General features: G+C 45.2%; 1 pseudogene; it reads left to right on the forward strand.

Annotated features, from left to right (window-relative positions):
* LOC116833374 (B-cell receptor-associated protein 29-like) overlaps positions 1-13,100 on the forward strand; it is a 38,471-nt pseudogene that overhangs the window by 3,180 nt on the left and 22,191 nt on the right.

Raw genomic sequence — 13,100 nt, forward strand, 5'->3', positions numbered from 1 at the left:
TGATCCAGACTGTGGGGAAGATCACTGAGGTGAGCAAATCTGCCAATAAACACAGGACCCACCAAGGCAGAGGAGGAACTTTGTCACAGCAGTGACATGCAGTTGCTTTTCTCTAAGGTGGAATGCAGCAGCAGATTAATAACACAGTATTGATACTTCAGAGTTTAGGACAGGAAATGAAAGGTACCTTTACCTTGAAGTTATATTTTAGGTAACCAGAATTTTATGCTTGGAATCTATCTAGGAAACTAGAATTAATACCTTACTCTTTCAAAAAGAGGGTTTTATGATGACCCCAAGTTTTGGCTCCAAAAGATGGCAAATCCAGCAGCAAATCATCACATAACATGATGATGGAGAACTGGTTCAATAATGGATTGGAGGGAAGAATGTGACTTGCCGAATTGCCAACATCATCCCCTACAATATCTGTGCTCCCGGGACGTCCCCCAGTCCAATATTAATTTAGCCCAACCTGGCTTAATGCTTATGTACACTTGAAATGCCACATCGGCACAGCTGCAGTGATTTACTGTAGACACTACCTCTGATGATGATGATCAGTAATCCACCTCCCTTAGAGGCAGTAGCTAGGTCAATGGAAGAAGTCCTCCTCAACCTAACACTGGCTACAAGGGGATTTAGGTCATCTTAACTAAATCACTTAGTGGTGTGTATTTTTCACACCCCTGAGTGACGGAGCTGTGTTGATCTAATTTTCTAGTATAGACCAGCTCTTAGTTTCAGATGCTGCTCATTGCAGCCAAAGCTGTTGGCCACTTAGGAAAAGGTTTTATAGGGAAAGATGGCAAAATAACGTACTTCTCCCATACTGTATTTGCAATAGTACAACTCATTTGAAAGGATTTTTTTTATACATTGGTGAATGTGAATAAACTTCATTATGTTTGATTGGATTCCAGTAAATACTTTTTTCATAGTTACAGTGTAAAGGAAATATAAACATTGCTTCTGTCTGATCAAATCTTAATTTGAACCATATATGCAACACCTAGTTAGCAAGAGAAATCCTTAGGGACTGGGAGGGAGATCTATTTTTGGTCTTCTCACTGCTAGCTAAGCAACTGGAATCTGGTCCGGGTTGGAGGTGTCAAAAGTCATTACCATCTGATGGGTCTCTGACAGTGTCTGTGGAATGATATTTTGTTCCTAATGGGTAGGTACATATGTCAAAAGACACCATCATTGCTGGCACTATTGCATCTAGACAGAGGACAGTGATATAGCATGGTGACTGAACTACCTAATCACTCCAGAATGATTCCTTCAGGTGGGTCAGCCACATTCCAAAGGCCATTGAAGTTGGTGCTGCCACTACAGGGATTTGCCTGTTCTGTGGACTCAGGAGACTGCATATATTTCTAGAGTTCTCAGTCTTATGCAGTAGCCTAATACACTATGACACACACACTCATTAAAAAACAAGACAAAACAATTTTTGTTTTTGTTTTCAGATGCTATTCGAGAAATGAAGAAATACTCAACTGCACATGGGACTGAAAAGGCTGCAAATATCAACCCCAATGCCTCTGATCATATTCAGATGAAACTCTTTAGGTCACAAAGAAACCTTTACATCTCAGGATTCTCCCTGTTTCTCTGGCTGTAAGTGTAAAATTTGCTATTCCAATTCATGGACAGTGTCTCTCATACAATAAATACTGTACAAAGCAGTAACAAGAAGATCAGAAAACTGAATGGACAGATTTATAAGAAAAGGTTGAAAGAGCTACATATGGATAGCTTGGCTAAGATAGTATAAATGCTAAAGGTGAAAAGAAATTGCTGAATGTAATATTCACAGATAACTAGAAAAGGAAAATTTGGTGTGACTGTTAGGACAAACATCTCAGTCAGGAAGTTATTTGGCAGCAGGTGTTTCCATGGGGAAGTTGTAGGAGCCCAATCATGAGACTTTAAATCTATACTAGATAGGATAATAGAAAATGTATTTTAGGGAACAAATTTGGACTTGCAGTGAGATGGGACTAGATAATCTAGTTTTTTCATCTCTGACTTCTATAACTGTTGATTTCCTTCTTGGAATTTGTCAGTTATGAGTATTTTTTTAACTGCAGATTTGCAGTAAATAAGTGACAGCACTATTAAAATAATCCAAGTAGCCAGCATGTTGATATCAAGAACCTAGGTTCTCAAGTCTAACCGGACTGTTTCACTGAAGCTCGGCAAGAGCATGGATCCTTAAGAGCAATATTCCCAGCCTCCAAGGCATATGCTTGGCTGTTGAGCACTTTTTGAGAGATGGCTAACCACTATATCCTTTTCAGCAGGTTTAAGTGATTATGCAACTAATAACACAGATCAGTGTAAATTTTTAAGTGAATGTCTATGTTAACAATAGTAGCTAGCCCATTTATGTTAAGGAAAGATGGGCAGAGCTACCTAGATTTAAAGACCCACCCACTCAGTCAAGGGAGGCCGCCATAGGATGAAGGATCAACTAATTCCATGGAACAAATAATGAAAAGAACAAGAGTGCGTGTCCTTGGTTTAAAACAAAGGCAACAGATAGGGACATTGAGTAGTGAACGCTAGTCAGTGCCCACTACTCAATAAAGCAGTCAAAGGAGTTGGTATGCGCCACTGAGAGGAACTCTGGACAAATACCTGAGACAAATAGGTACCAAAAGTAGGCATCACAGTTACAGAGAACCTCTTTGTCAAGCTACTTCTTCCTGGACTGATGTATGTCTCTTGGCCAGTGCCAGTAGGAGGTTGACTAAAAGGTCCTGTTACATCATCGGGTCATAGACTGAGAGTTGTTAAAGGAAAAGATGTGGAGAAAGGTGCAGCCAGAATCTCGGCAGAAGGTTGTGGAGGAGCCAGAAAAGAGGCTGCAACCTGGTGCTACAGAAGTAGACATTCTCTAGGGTCTCTCTGGGGACAAATATTGGCTTCCGTGAACTGTGCCAGCAGAGTGCCTGTGTTCACTGCTCTGTGGAGGAGCTCCCAGATTATGTCCTCAGTGGACCATGGAACCAAGGTGGAATAAAAGCTGCTGCACTGGGAACCTCACCCTCTGCAGGGGGTAAAAGGTCTGACCACTTTGTATTGGGGTGAAACATGATAGAGGAAGTGGATAGTGTGGAGCATAAGCTGTTCTCGAGGCACTCTCCAGAGGTAGATTGCCTGTATATCTTTCAACCTACTCAAGTGGGGCATGGAGGTAAGAGAGAGGCTCAATTTTTGAGGTCTGAACAGTCCTGGGTTAGCAATGGGCACGGAGAACCTTTTCACAGCACCCATTTGAGATAAGCAAGAGAGGCAGGAAGCAAAGCAGCCTTCACCTCCTGAAGCATCTGGGGGACACAGGGGGTGGACAGCCCCATACATTGGGCAAGTGCCATTGGATCCACCAGTCCCACAGTCCAGGAAGTCTCAGATTCTGATAAACATTATTCAAGTTGGTCCTCCAGCGCACCAGGGGAGCCATATTCACCTATGCATGAAGATGAGAGTTGTGCAGCAGGGGCTTGAGGAAGAGCTTGCCTCCCCACATCTCCACAGTGGCCTCAATGCACTTCTTCGCAGAGCTTCCAGGTCCTGAGACGGTCCTGATAAAAAGACCAGTACCTCAGAGATAACTTGAGTGAGAGACCCTCCCCTAGGGTGGTTATGAAAGCTTCCACAATTGTTGCTAGATTGATAGCTCTATTGACTGAAATATTTTCTTTTAATTGAAAACTCTTATTTTAACCTGTAGAGCACAAGTCACAATAGCACAATCTCATTACCTCATCTACCCTGCCCTGGAGGGACCACACCTAAGGATGAAAGGATGGTTAATTGTCCATGATTCAGTCCTTGGCCTCTGTACTAGGACTATCAAGAAGGGGCTAAACTTCATATTTTTGGCCCCAACTTTGTCTTTTGCATTCATTTATTTCACCTCATAAAGTTCTATAGGTGCCTGTTTCATGATCTGGGGGCCCGTTGTCTCATTTTTATATATACATTGGTAAACATGATAGAATACAATCTTTATCTCTGCCACCTGAGTGTGAATATGATATATAGTAAAAAAGTGAGCCTGTGATACAACAGATTCGTTCAACTAAACCTGTCCATCTCAAAGAGTGTGACGGAGTGGGAAAAGATGAACTCTACTGTATGCCTAAGTGCATGTCTATGCTACCAATTTTAAGTTGACATCCAGCTGCCACAGTCATTAAGTCAGAAGTGCATACCCACACCATACTAGGTGGAGCGTGTCCTCACTAGCAGCGCTTGCATTGATGCTGATAGCAGTATACCATGGGTAGCTATCCCACAGTGCAACTCGCCATGGGGTTTTGGGAAGGGCTTTGAGTGCCTTATGGGACCAAAACATTTTCATGGGGGGACTGGGACCCTGGCTTCAATGACCCATGGTACATCCCCCTCTCCCACATCTCAACTGCAACCGATAATATTTCATGCCATTTTTCAAAATACTGGCATAGCTGCATGTGCGCCATCTCCTGAAAAGGATGGATTCCATTCAGCTGTGACTGTTGGGAGCATTACAAACACCACACGCCTTATCCTGCAGTATTTCCAGAGCTGAGAGAGAAGCCGCCGCATGGAACATGGCAATGTCCTTCAAGCAGCCATGCTGGAAGCCATAGAACAAAACAATTCCCGATTGCTGCTGGCAGTCGTACAGCAGCTGAACACAATGGAGCATCATTTCTGACCGAGAAGCAAGCACTGACTTCCCTGAGGTGGAAGCCAATCTCCCCATCAGGTGTTCCATGTTCAGAGTCACTGGGAAAACAGCCCAGAACCTGGAGAGAGAGGTCAAGGAATGCTGGCTTTAGATGTGATCCAGCCGTTCAACAGCCCACGGGCCTCACCCGTGGTGCTGGTCTCCAAGGAAGACGGAATGATCTAGTTCTGTGGGGACTATTGGAAGCTTAAAGCCCTCACTGTGTCCGATGCCTTCCCGATGGTTAGGCCTGGGGAGATTCTAGAAAACCTGAGGGGGATGGAGAATGTGGCCCTGGCGTACATCGATGACATATGTGTCTTTAGCCAGACCTGGGAGGAACATATGTCCCAGGTGAAGAGGGTGCTGGGCTGCTTCAAGGAGGCAGGACTGATGGTAAAAGCCAAAAAGTGCAAGGTGGAGATGATCAGAGATTGGCCCATTCCCCAGACCAAGAAACAAGTCCAGGCCTTTATCAGGATGGTGGGGTGCTACCGGAGGTTTGTACCTCACATTACCCCCTGAGCTGCCCCCATCCCTGAGCTATGTGAGAAGGGTAAGCCAGACAAGGTGGTCTGGACTGAGCAGTGCCAGAGGGCTCTCTGTTTACTTAAGGAGGCTCTAATCCAGGGCCCAGTAAATCTGGTAAACCCAGACTTTGCCAAGCCTTTTGCAATGTTCACCAACACCTCAGACACAGGGCTGGGTGCGGTGCTATGCAAGCCGATGCTAAGGGCAGGAGACACCCCATCGGGTACCTGAGCAAGGAACTGCTGCCCGGGGAGCAGAACTATGCAGCCTTAGAGAAGAAATGCCTGGCCATGGTGCAGGCCCTTAGAAAGCTGCAGTTGTATTTATTTGGGCGGCGCTTTGCTGTGTATACTGACCACTCTTCTCCGACGTGGCGGCATCATATGAAAGAGGCTGATGCCGAGCTGCTGGTGACAGAGACACCTGTTCAGAGGGTGGCCAAAGTCAAGATGGGGGCTCTTAACCAAGAGAGGCCGAATTGCAGCCCTCCAAACTGGAGCAGTGGGAAAAGACCAAATTCCAGTTTAAACCCCTGGGGTATTGGGGTGGCAAAAGGGCACGGGCCACATAAACCTTCCGAAGTACAGCCTGTAAGTGCCATCAAGCACAGCAGACCTACAGGAGGGCGTAACGCTGGAAGGGCCTGGTGTAACTCCCACCAAGGAATGGGAGAAATGATGGGTCATTCATGGGAACATTGGTGGGTTCGAACTTCCCCAGGTCACCGGCTAAAGTGACCTCACTCAGTTCAGTCTCGAATGGGGGACAGATGTGACGAAGTGGGACTGTTCTTACAGTTTCCTGTGAATACTGTAGGGGTGCCTCAGTTTCCCCTATGCATTTCTTAAGTCTCTAGGTGATGGGATAAGGGGGTGAGATTGTTGCAGAGCAAAGGGCCAGTGTGCATAAATGGCAGACACTCTGTCTCCTGGCAACTAATGGCCTGGGCCCTTCCCTGCTGCAAGGTGATAGCTAAAAGTGTTGGAGAACAAAGGAATCAGGTGACCTCCTGGCCTGGGAAAGGGACAAAGCAGAGGAGAAGGGGCTGGTGAGTGAGTCAGTATGGGGCTGGCTGGGAACGTGAAGTGAGGTGCAGACTTGGTTGTCTGGCTCACTGCGCCCCAAAATGGACCCACCTTAGGAGTCCTGTTCTCTGTACCTACAAAATCTGTTTTAGACCGTGTTCCTGTCATCTAATAAACCTCTGTTTTACTGGCTGGCTGAGAGTCACGTCTGACTGCGAAGTAGGGGAGCAGGACCCTCTGGCTTCCCCAGGACCCCGCCGGGTGGACTTGCTGTGGGAAGCACACGGAAGGGCAGAGGAATGCGCCAAAGGTCAGACCCAGGAAGGTGGAAGCCGTGTGAGATTCTTACCCTGAAGACAGTCTGCTCACAGAGAGGAGACTTCACCAGAGTCCTGACTGGCTTTGTAGAGGGCAGTTCCAGAGCATCGCCTGGGGACTCCATGACACTTTGGCAATATGCAGGACATATTGGATAGTTTTGCCTCAGTGGGGCAATCTATCTTGGTACCAGACCACCTTGCCAAAGAGTACATAAACAGAAAGGGGTACTTTTCTCCCCACTCCTGCTGAAGCCCTGAGCCCCAGCAGGCATGCCCCTTGGGGCTGAAGCCCTGAGCCTCATCAGATACCTACTGTGGGGATGAAAGCCTGAGACACCCTTCCCTATTCTGCAGAAACCAGAGGCAACACGTGGAGAGGGACACTTGCAGTCACAGGCCCCCCAGATTTTTGCCAGGGCTTGCTGGACCCACTTGGTCACCTGGTGCCAATCAGACTCCCTCCCTGCATTGCAGCTGCTGCAGCTGGCAAATGGGGAGCTGCATCCATGGGGACAAGCATCAGCAAACAGCAGGGAACTGCAGGGAAAGCCATTGCATTTGCTGCTCTCTCCCCCCACGGAGCTAAAGCAGCGACCCCTCCCAGCAGCTCCCAGAAAAAAGCATAATGGGGGAATCACGTGTTCTATTATTCGCAGTCTGAGCAATTGAAATGAAAACTGCCACCGTCTCCCTATGTGACCTTAGCTGATATCACCCTCCTGAAGGTAGTAAAGGCGGCAAGGGAACAGATGCTGCAATGATGCTAGCAGATTTAATATTGGAGTGGTGTGGGAAACTGTCCTACTGTGGTGGAAGAAATAAGGCAGCCCTCCGCAGAAACCTTCTGCAACAGATTGCAGAATACCTCCATGAAACTTTCCTGGAGATCTCTATTAGGGTGACCAGATGTCCTGATTTTATAGGGACAGTCAAGATTTTTGAGTCTTTTTCTTATATAGGCTCCTATTATCCCCCATCCCCTGTCCCAATTTTTCACATTTGCTGTCTGGTCACCCTATCTCTATGGAGGATTCCCAGGCCATCCCTCTGCACATAAACAGCTTTTTCCATGGGGCTCCCTCTGCCTCGCTGGTGCAGCCACTGGGAAGCAGATAGCCACTGTACCTCATCATTTAAAACAAAAAAAAATTATACATAGAGTATAAGACCATGTGACCCCAAAATATCAGTTGGAGTTGCATACTCACCACAGAAGCCTTCCCGGGCATCAAACTTGTCTACGATGTTGTTCTGTGACTGGCTGGATTGTTCTTGGGTTTCAAACAGCTCCTGGCTCTCCGGGAGAATGGATTCCCTGCTCACTTGTCTCCCATTCTCCCTTTCCTTATCCTAGTCCAAGACCTCCTGCTCTTTGGGGTTGTGGGGTTGTCGCTGGGAATCACATGTAGCTTGTTGTAGAAGTGGCATGTCTGCGCTGCAAAACCAGAATGACTGTTTGCTTCTCTTTTCTTCTGGTACACCTGCTGAAGCTCTTTAATTTTCCTGCAATACTGCTGCATGGCCCTAGTGTAGCCCTTGTCCCCTATACCACATGCAGTCTTTTTGTAGTTGTCTACATTTCTATGACTGGATCAGAGCTGTGCCTGTACAGACTGTTCTTCACACAGACCAATAAGATCCACCACCTCCTGTGTACTCTAGGCTGGAGCGTGTTTGGTACATTGAATCGCCATGATCCATTTGGCTGGTGAGCTCCCCACACTGAACAGACAGGAAATGGGAATTCAAAAGTTCTTGGTGCTTTAACAGGAGATGTGCTGTTTCCCGCGTACCTGGCTGTTGAGCAACAAAGTTGAAAACGTTCACCAGAGCAGTCACAGCAGAGTATTGTGGGATACCTCCTGGAGGCCAATAAAGTGGACATAAGCAAGGCACTGTCTACGCTGCCTCTTCGTAGATCTAACAACATTGATTTAAGCACTACACCTCCTGCAGAGATGGAGTAGTTAAGTCAATGTAGCAGGCGAGTTACATCAGCAAAATGGACCTGGTAGTGTAGACACAAACTTCATTAGATCGACATAAGCTGCCTTCAGTTGACCTAACTGTGTACTGTAGACCAGGCCTAAAAGGTTAACAGGTCTGTTAATGCTTCTTCTCAGAACAAGGATGAAACAGCTACTTGGATTTGTGAATCCAGGCAGCCATCTTACAAAAATAATTTTCGCTCACTGCTGCCTTTAACTGAACCAGTAACGTATTGCCGAAAGGCTCTGGTAATGTAAGGAGAGAAAGATGCATCAAAATAAAGTGGAAGTTTGTGTGTGTTCAGAATAAAGAGGATCCTGAGAACCTGAATTATACTACTTAGACTCAAGTGTTCTCTTGAAACATTAGTAGGGAGGTGAAATTGATGTGCGTTCCTGGTCAGAGTTATGGGGAGCTGTCATATTTGGATATCTTGGGAGTAGTAATCACTATAAAATGAAAAACTCTCAGACTTTGTCGCACTTCTGTGTATGTGTGTTTTGGTATTTTGTTATTAGTGTTAGTAAAAAACAAATGTTTTAGATCCAAAATCATTAACAGAATGCATAGGAAGTAATATGCAAAAATTACAAATACATTTTAAAATGAAATTGAAAAGTGCTTTTACCCTATCTTCCTACAAAGGTTTTTATACCATGTTTATTACCATAATATCTTAGCACCTGAATCTTGAGTTCATGGTTCTGTGTTTCTCCTATGACATTAAATAACAGCACAAGCATCTTCAATCCCGTAAGCAATGGAAGTCCTTCCCCCACTTTTTAAATATGTGTAATGTTATCCTTTGAACAGGTGACACTCAGAACTGGAATTCAGGTCCTGAAAGGTTTTTCACTTTTCAAGTTCTAATTCTAACTATTTGTCAATCATTAAGCTTATGCATGTGTCCTATTAATTTAAGATCCTAAATAGTCTCTTAAATTTGTTTATAAAAGTATTTTGTTCACATTTACATCTAAAATAAATCTTAACAGAAAGCTAAGAATCCTATTAGAAAAAGTAATAATGCTTAAATTCTCACTGTTTCTTCCTCAGTGTACTGAGACGTACTACTCACCCTTATTACTCAGGTGGCAAAAGAGATGGGAATTTAGGTAGCTATGGAAATTTAAGTAGCAAATACTAACGCAGCTGCCAGAAAATACATGGAGGAGAATGAAAAGTTGCAACAGGTATCTTAATTGTCTTTTTAACTATCTTTTTAAAAGGAAATAATTACAGCAAAAACTGTATGAGCTGTAAGACCCAACGGGTATGTCTACACTGCAATTAAACACCCATGGCTGGCCCATGCCAACTGACTCATGCTCGAGGGGCTCAGCCCAAGGGGTTACAGTCCTAAAGCCCAGACTCCAGCCTGAGCCCTTAAGTTTACACTGCAGTTAAATGGCCTCTTAGGGCTACTCTCAGTTGTGGAGTGATGTGTTCCATGGGTAAGTGCTCTCTCCTTAGTCTCCATAGCTTGTGTAGGGGTTCAGAGCATGTTTGCCCCTCCCCTGGCTGTTAGCGAAATGTCTGGGCAGGGAAAGTGCTCCAGACTCCCTTGCAGTACCAGCTCTTCCAACCGTGATACCAGCAAGAGGGGCTGGGCTGCATAGGTTTCAAGATTTCCACTCAGTTTACAGCAGCTGTTTGACCCTACCACCACGATTACCTCCTCACGCTTCTAGAACAGTGGTCTCCAAATTGTGGGGCATGCTCCTCAAGGAGGACACAGATGAATGTTTGTGGGGGGGAGGCACACGGTGGGGCCTGGGCCAGCACACGCACATGCCAAGGAGGAATCACCATGCTTTAAGCCTCACTCTGCCTTCAGGCGCAGTTCTGTCCCTAGACCATCTCTGCCCTCATTCCCTCTCCGTCCCCAGGCCAGCCTCATCTCAAGCCCCAGCTCCTACCTCATCTCCAGTTCTGCCCCCAACTACTCAGCCCAAGTTCTGCTGCTGAGGAAACCTTAGCTGTGGTGTAATGGAAGGGGGCATGGACGGATTCCCTTACTGGTGGGGTGGGGGTACAGCTGTAAGAGTTTGCGTACCGCTGTTCTAGAACAACATGCAAGGGGGGATATGCAGGAACTCTGAGTTTCATCCCCTATGATTTTAATTAAAAAAAAATCTAATTACTGTGATACTATAGGATAGATAGATCCAGACTAACACAGCTACCCCTCTGATATAGGCTATCATAGGTTCAACTGAATTGGAATGCATGGAAGACCTCCAAGGAACAATGAAAGGCTATAGGAAATGGTGTAGGAGATTCAGTAGATGGCATTATTTCCTGTCAGTATTGAGCTAGTGGTAGAGGGACTATTGTAGAATCATAGAATATCAGGGTTAGAAGGGACCTCAGGAGGTCATCTAGTCCAACCCCCTGCTCAAAGCATGACCAATTCCCAACTAAATCATCCCAGCCAGGGCTTTGTCAAGCCTGACCTTAAAAACCTCTAAGTTGTTGATGGAAGTGCCATGCTTCACAAAAATAGAGAACTGAAGTCCTAACCACTTGGATCATGTTTTCAATTTAAATAAAAATCCAATTTAAACTAAAATTGATTTTTCTTTTTTCTTAAAATTTTTAATCCACAATGTCATATAATCACTTACACAAACATCTAGTATTATGTAAGCTATTGGCATGCTAGCGACTTTCATTATGGCTGTTACCTGGGGATTAGCTAATTTGTTTATACACTTACAATTTAAACTTTTCAAAAAATATATTGTTTTAGGAAAAGTAGAAGCAAAAGGTTTAAAATTTGCCATTTGAAGTAATCCTTTGGCTGGTTCAATACACGGTATTGTTAAGGAAGAAAAATTAATGTATTTCATCAGTGTTGTGTAATATAAGGAATTTTGCCTGCCACTATTTGGATCTCTGTAGGAAAAAGTTAAGCAAGAAGTCAAAAATAAAATTTTGGCAGTTTTGTTTCACAACTGAGATTCTGGTCAATAAAACCCATTATCAAAATAGAGTTGTCTAGAGATGTGTTCAAGCATACCTTTAGTGAACGTAGGCGGTAACAGCTTGTGGAGCCAGGAACCATAACTGTTTTTGGTTAACTCTTACATATGCGAACAAACTTTAAGATCAATATGTACTAGAAAAGATACACAAAATGTATTGGTAATTTGGGTAGGTGTCTTGTAAGTAAATAAGATCAGTAGAGTGGACTGTAGGCAAGTCTTTGTGTAGTCCATGATTCTGTGTTCATGGAATTTGGCAGTTTGCCAAACTACCATAGACTCCTGTTTTGGCTGGGAAATCTGCCGTTTTGCTCCAGCCAGATGCCTGACACCTTGCATTTTCTGTCCTGCTGTGTTGTGGCTGCAGCTTCCTTTTCCTCTTTCTGTGCTGCTTTTGCTACAAAGGGGACTGTGTTACATAAGCAGCACATAGTCACCTCTTGCAAATAACAGAGTCAGAAAGCAGAGTAGCTCTCCTGGCTCCTCAGGATCTTCCTTGCATATCTCTGGAAGTGTGTCCCTGAGGGGAGAACTGTGGCAGCCCAGGGCCATGCTGGTGGGTTGCAGGTGTCAGGCAGAGCTCCATCCCGCTTGGGATGCAAAGTGTAGTGGACTGGTTTATGGACTGGATTCCTGGGCACACAATGACAGGAGGTTCCCAATGGCTCTGCCCCTGCACTAAAACCCCACCCCCCACTTGAAGTAGTGGCGGAATAAGGTCCACTTCTCTCATGGAGCATCATGGAGTCCCTTTCTTAGCCTGGCAGGAATGGCATCAGGGCCCCCACTCTTCTGGAGAATACCAGTTGCAGCATTTGGGATCACTCTCTTGCTCCAGAAAAGAAAGGGTGGCCCAAGTACTTACACCCTGGCTGCTAACGTATCTGCTTCAGTGGACCAGGCCCACTGCTGTCTTCCCCTCCTGTAACACACACAATCCTCTGCTGAGGTAGCTTGCAGGGGTGTGGGGTTTGAATTAACACTCTACTGAGGAAAAAATGGACAATCCTACACTCAGAGCTGGTGTTTGTCTACAGATTTGGGTTACCTCTACAACCATGAGGGCTAAAAAAAACCCCTTTTTTACTAAATGTTCAGATTCTGATATAGCCAAATGCTTTCAGGAGCTGGGTCTATAGGTATGGGTCTATAGTTGCCTACTATTTTGTCCAGCCCTGGAAGCATGTGTATGTATTGGTCAGACTCTCTGCATATGGACATACTTCACAGCCGAGGAGAAACAGAGGTATGCCAGTGCCCCAGCTCAGTAGTACAGCTTCTCTGGGACACAGTAATCTCTCTACAGCCCAGCTCTGACCTCCCAGGGTCCCACTGTCAACTAGAGAAGGATGGAGCTTTATTCACTCAGCTGGGTACTTGGTATTTATCTATCTCAGCTGGGTACTGTCCCTACAGAAACCTTAAACACCCAATCATATTGGGAGTAGCCTTCCCCTTTACCCCAGGTTTCCATAAATTACGGCTTCAGAGAGGACTCAGCAATAAATGATGAAAAAAT

The sequence above is a fragment of the Chelonoidis abingdonii genome, chromosome 1, assembly GCF_003597395.2.
Source record: "Chelonoidis abingdonii isolate Lonesome George chromosome 1, CheloAbing_2.0, whole genome shotgun sequence".
NCBI classification, from domain to species: Eukaryota; Metazoa; Chordata; order Testudines; family Testudinidae; genus Chelonoidis; species Chelonoidis abingdonii.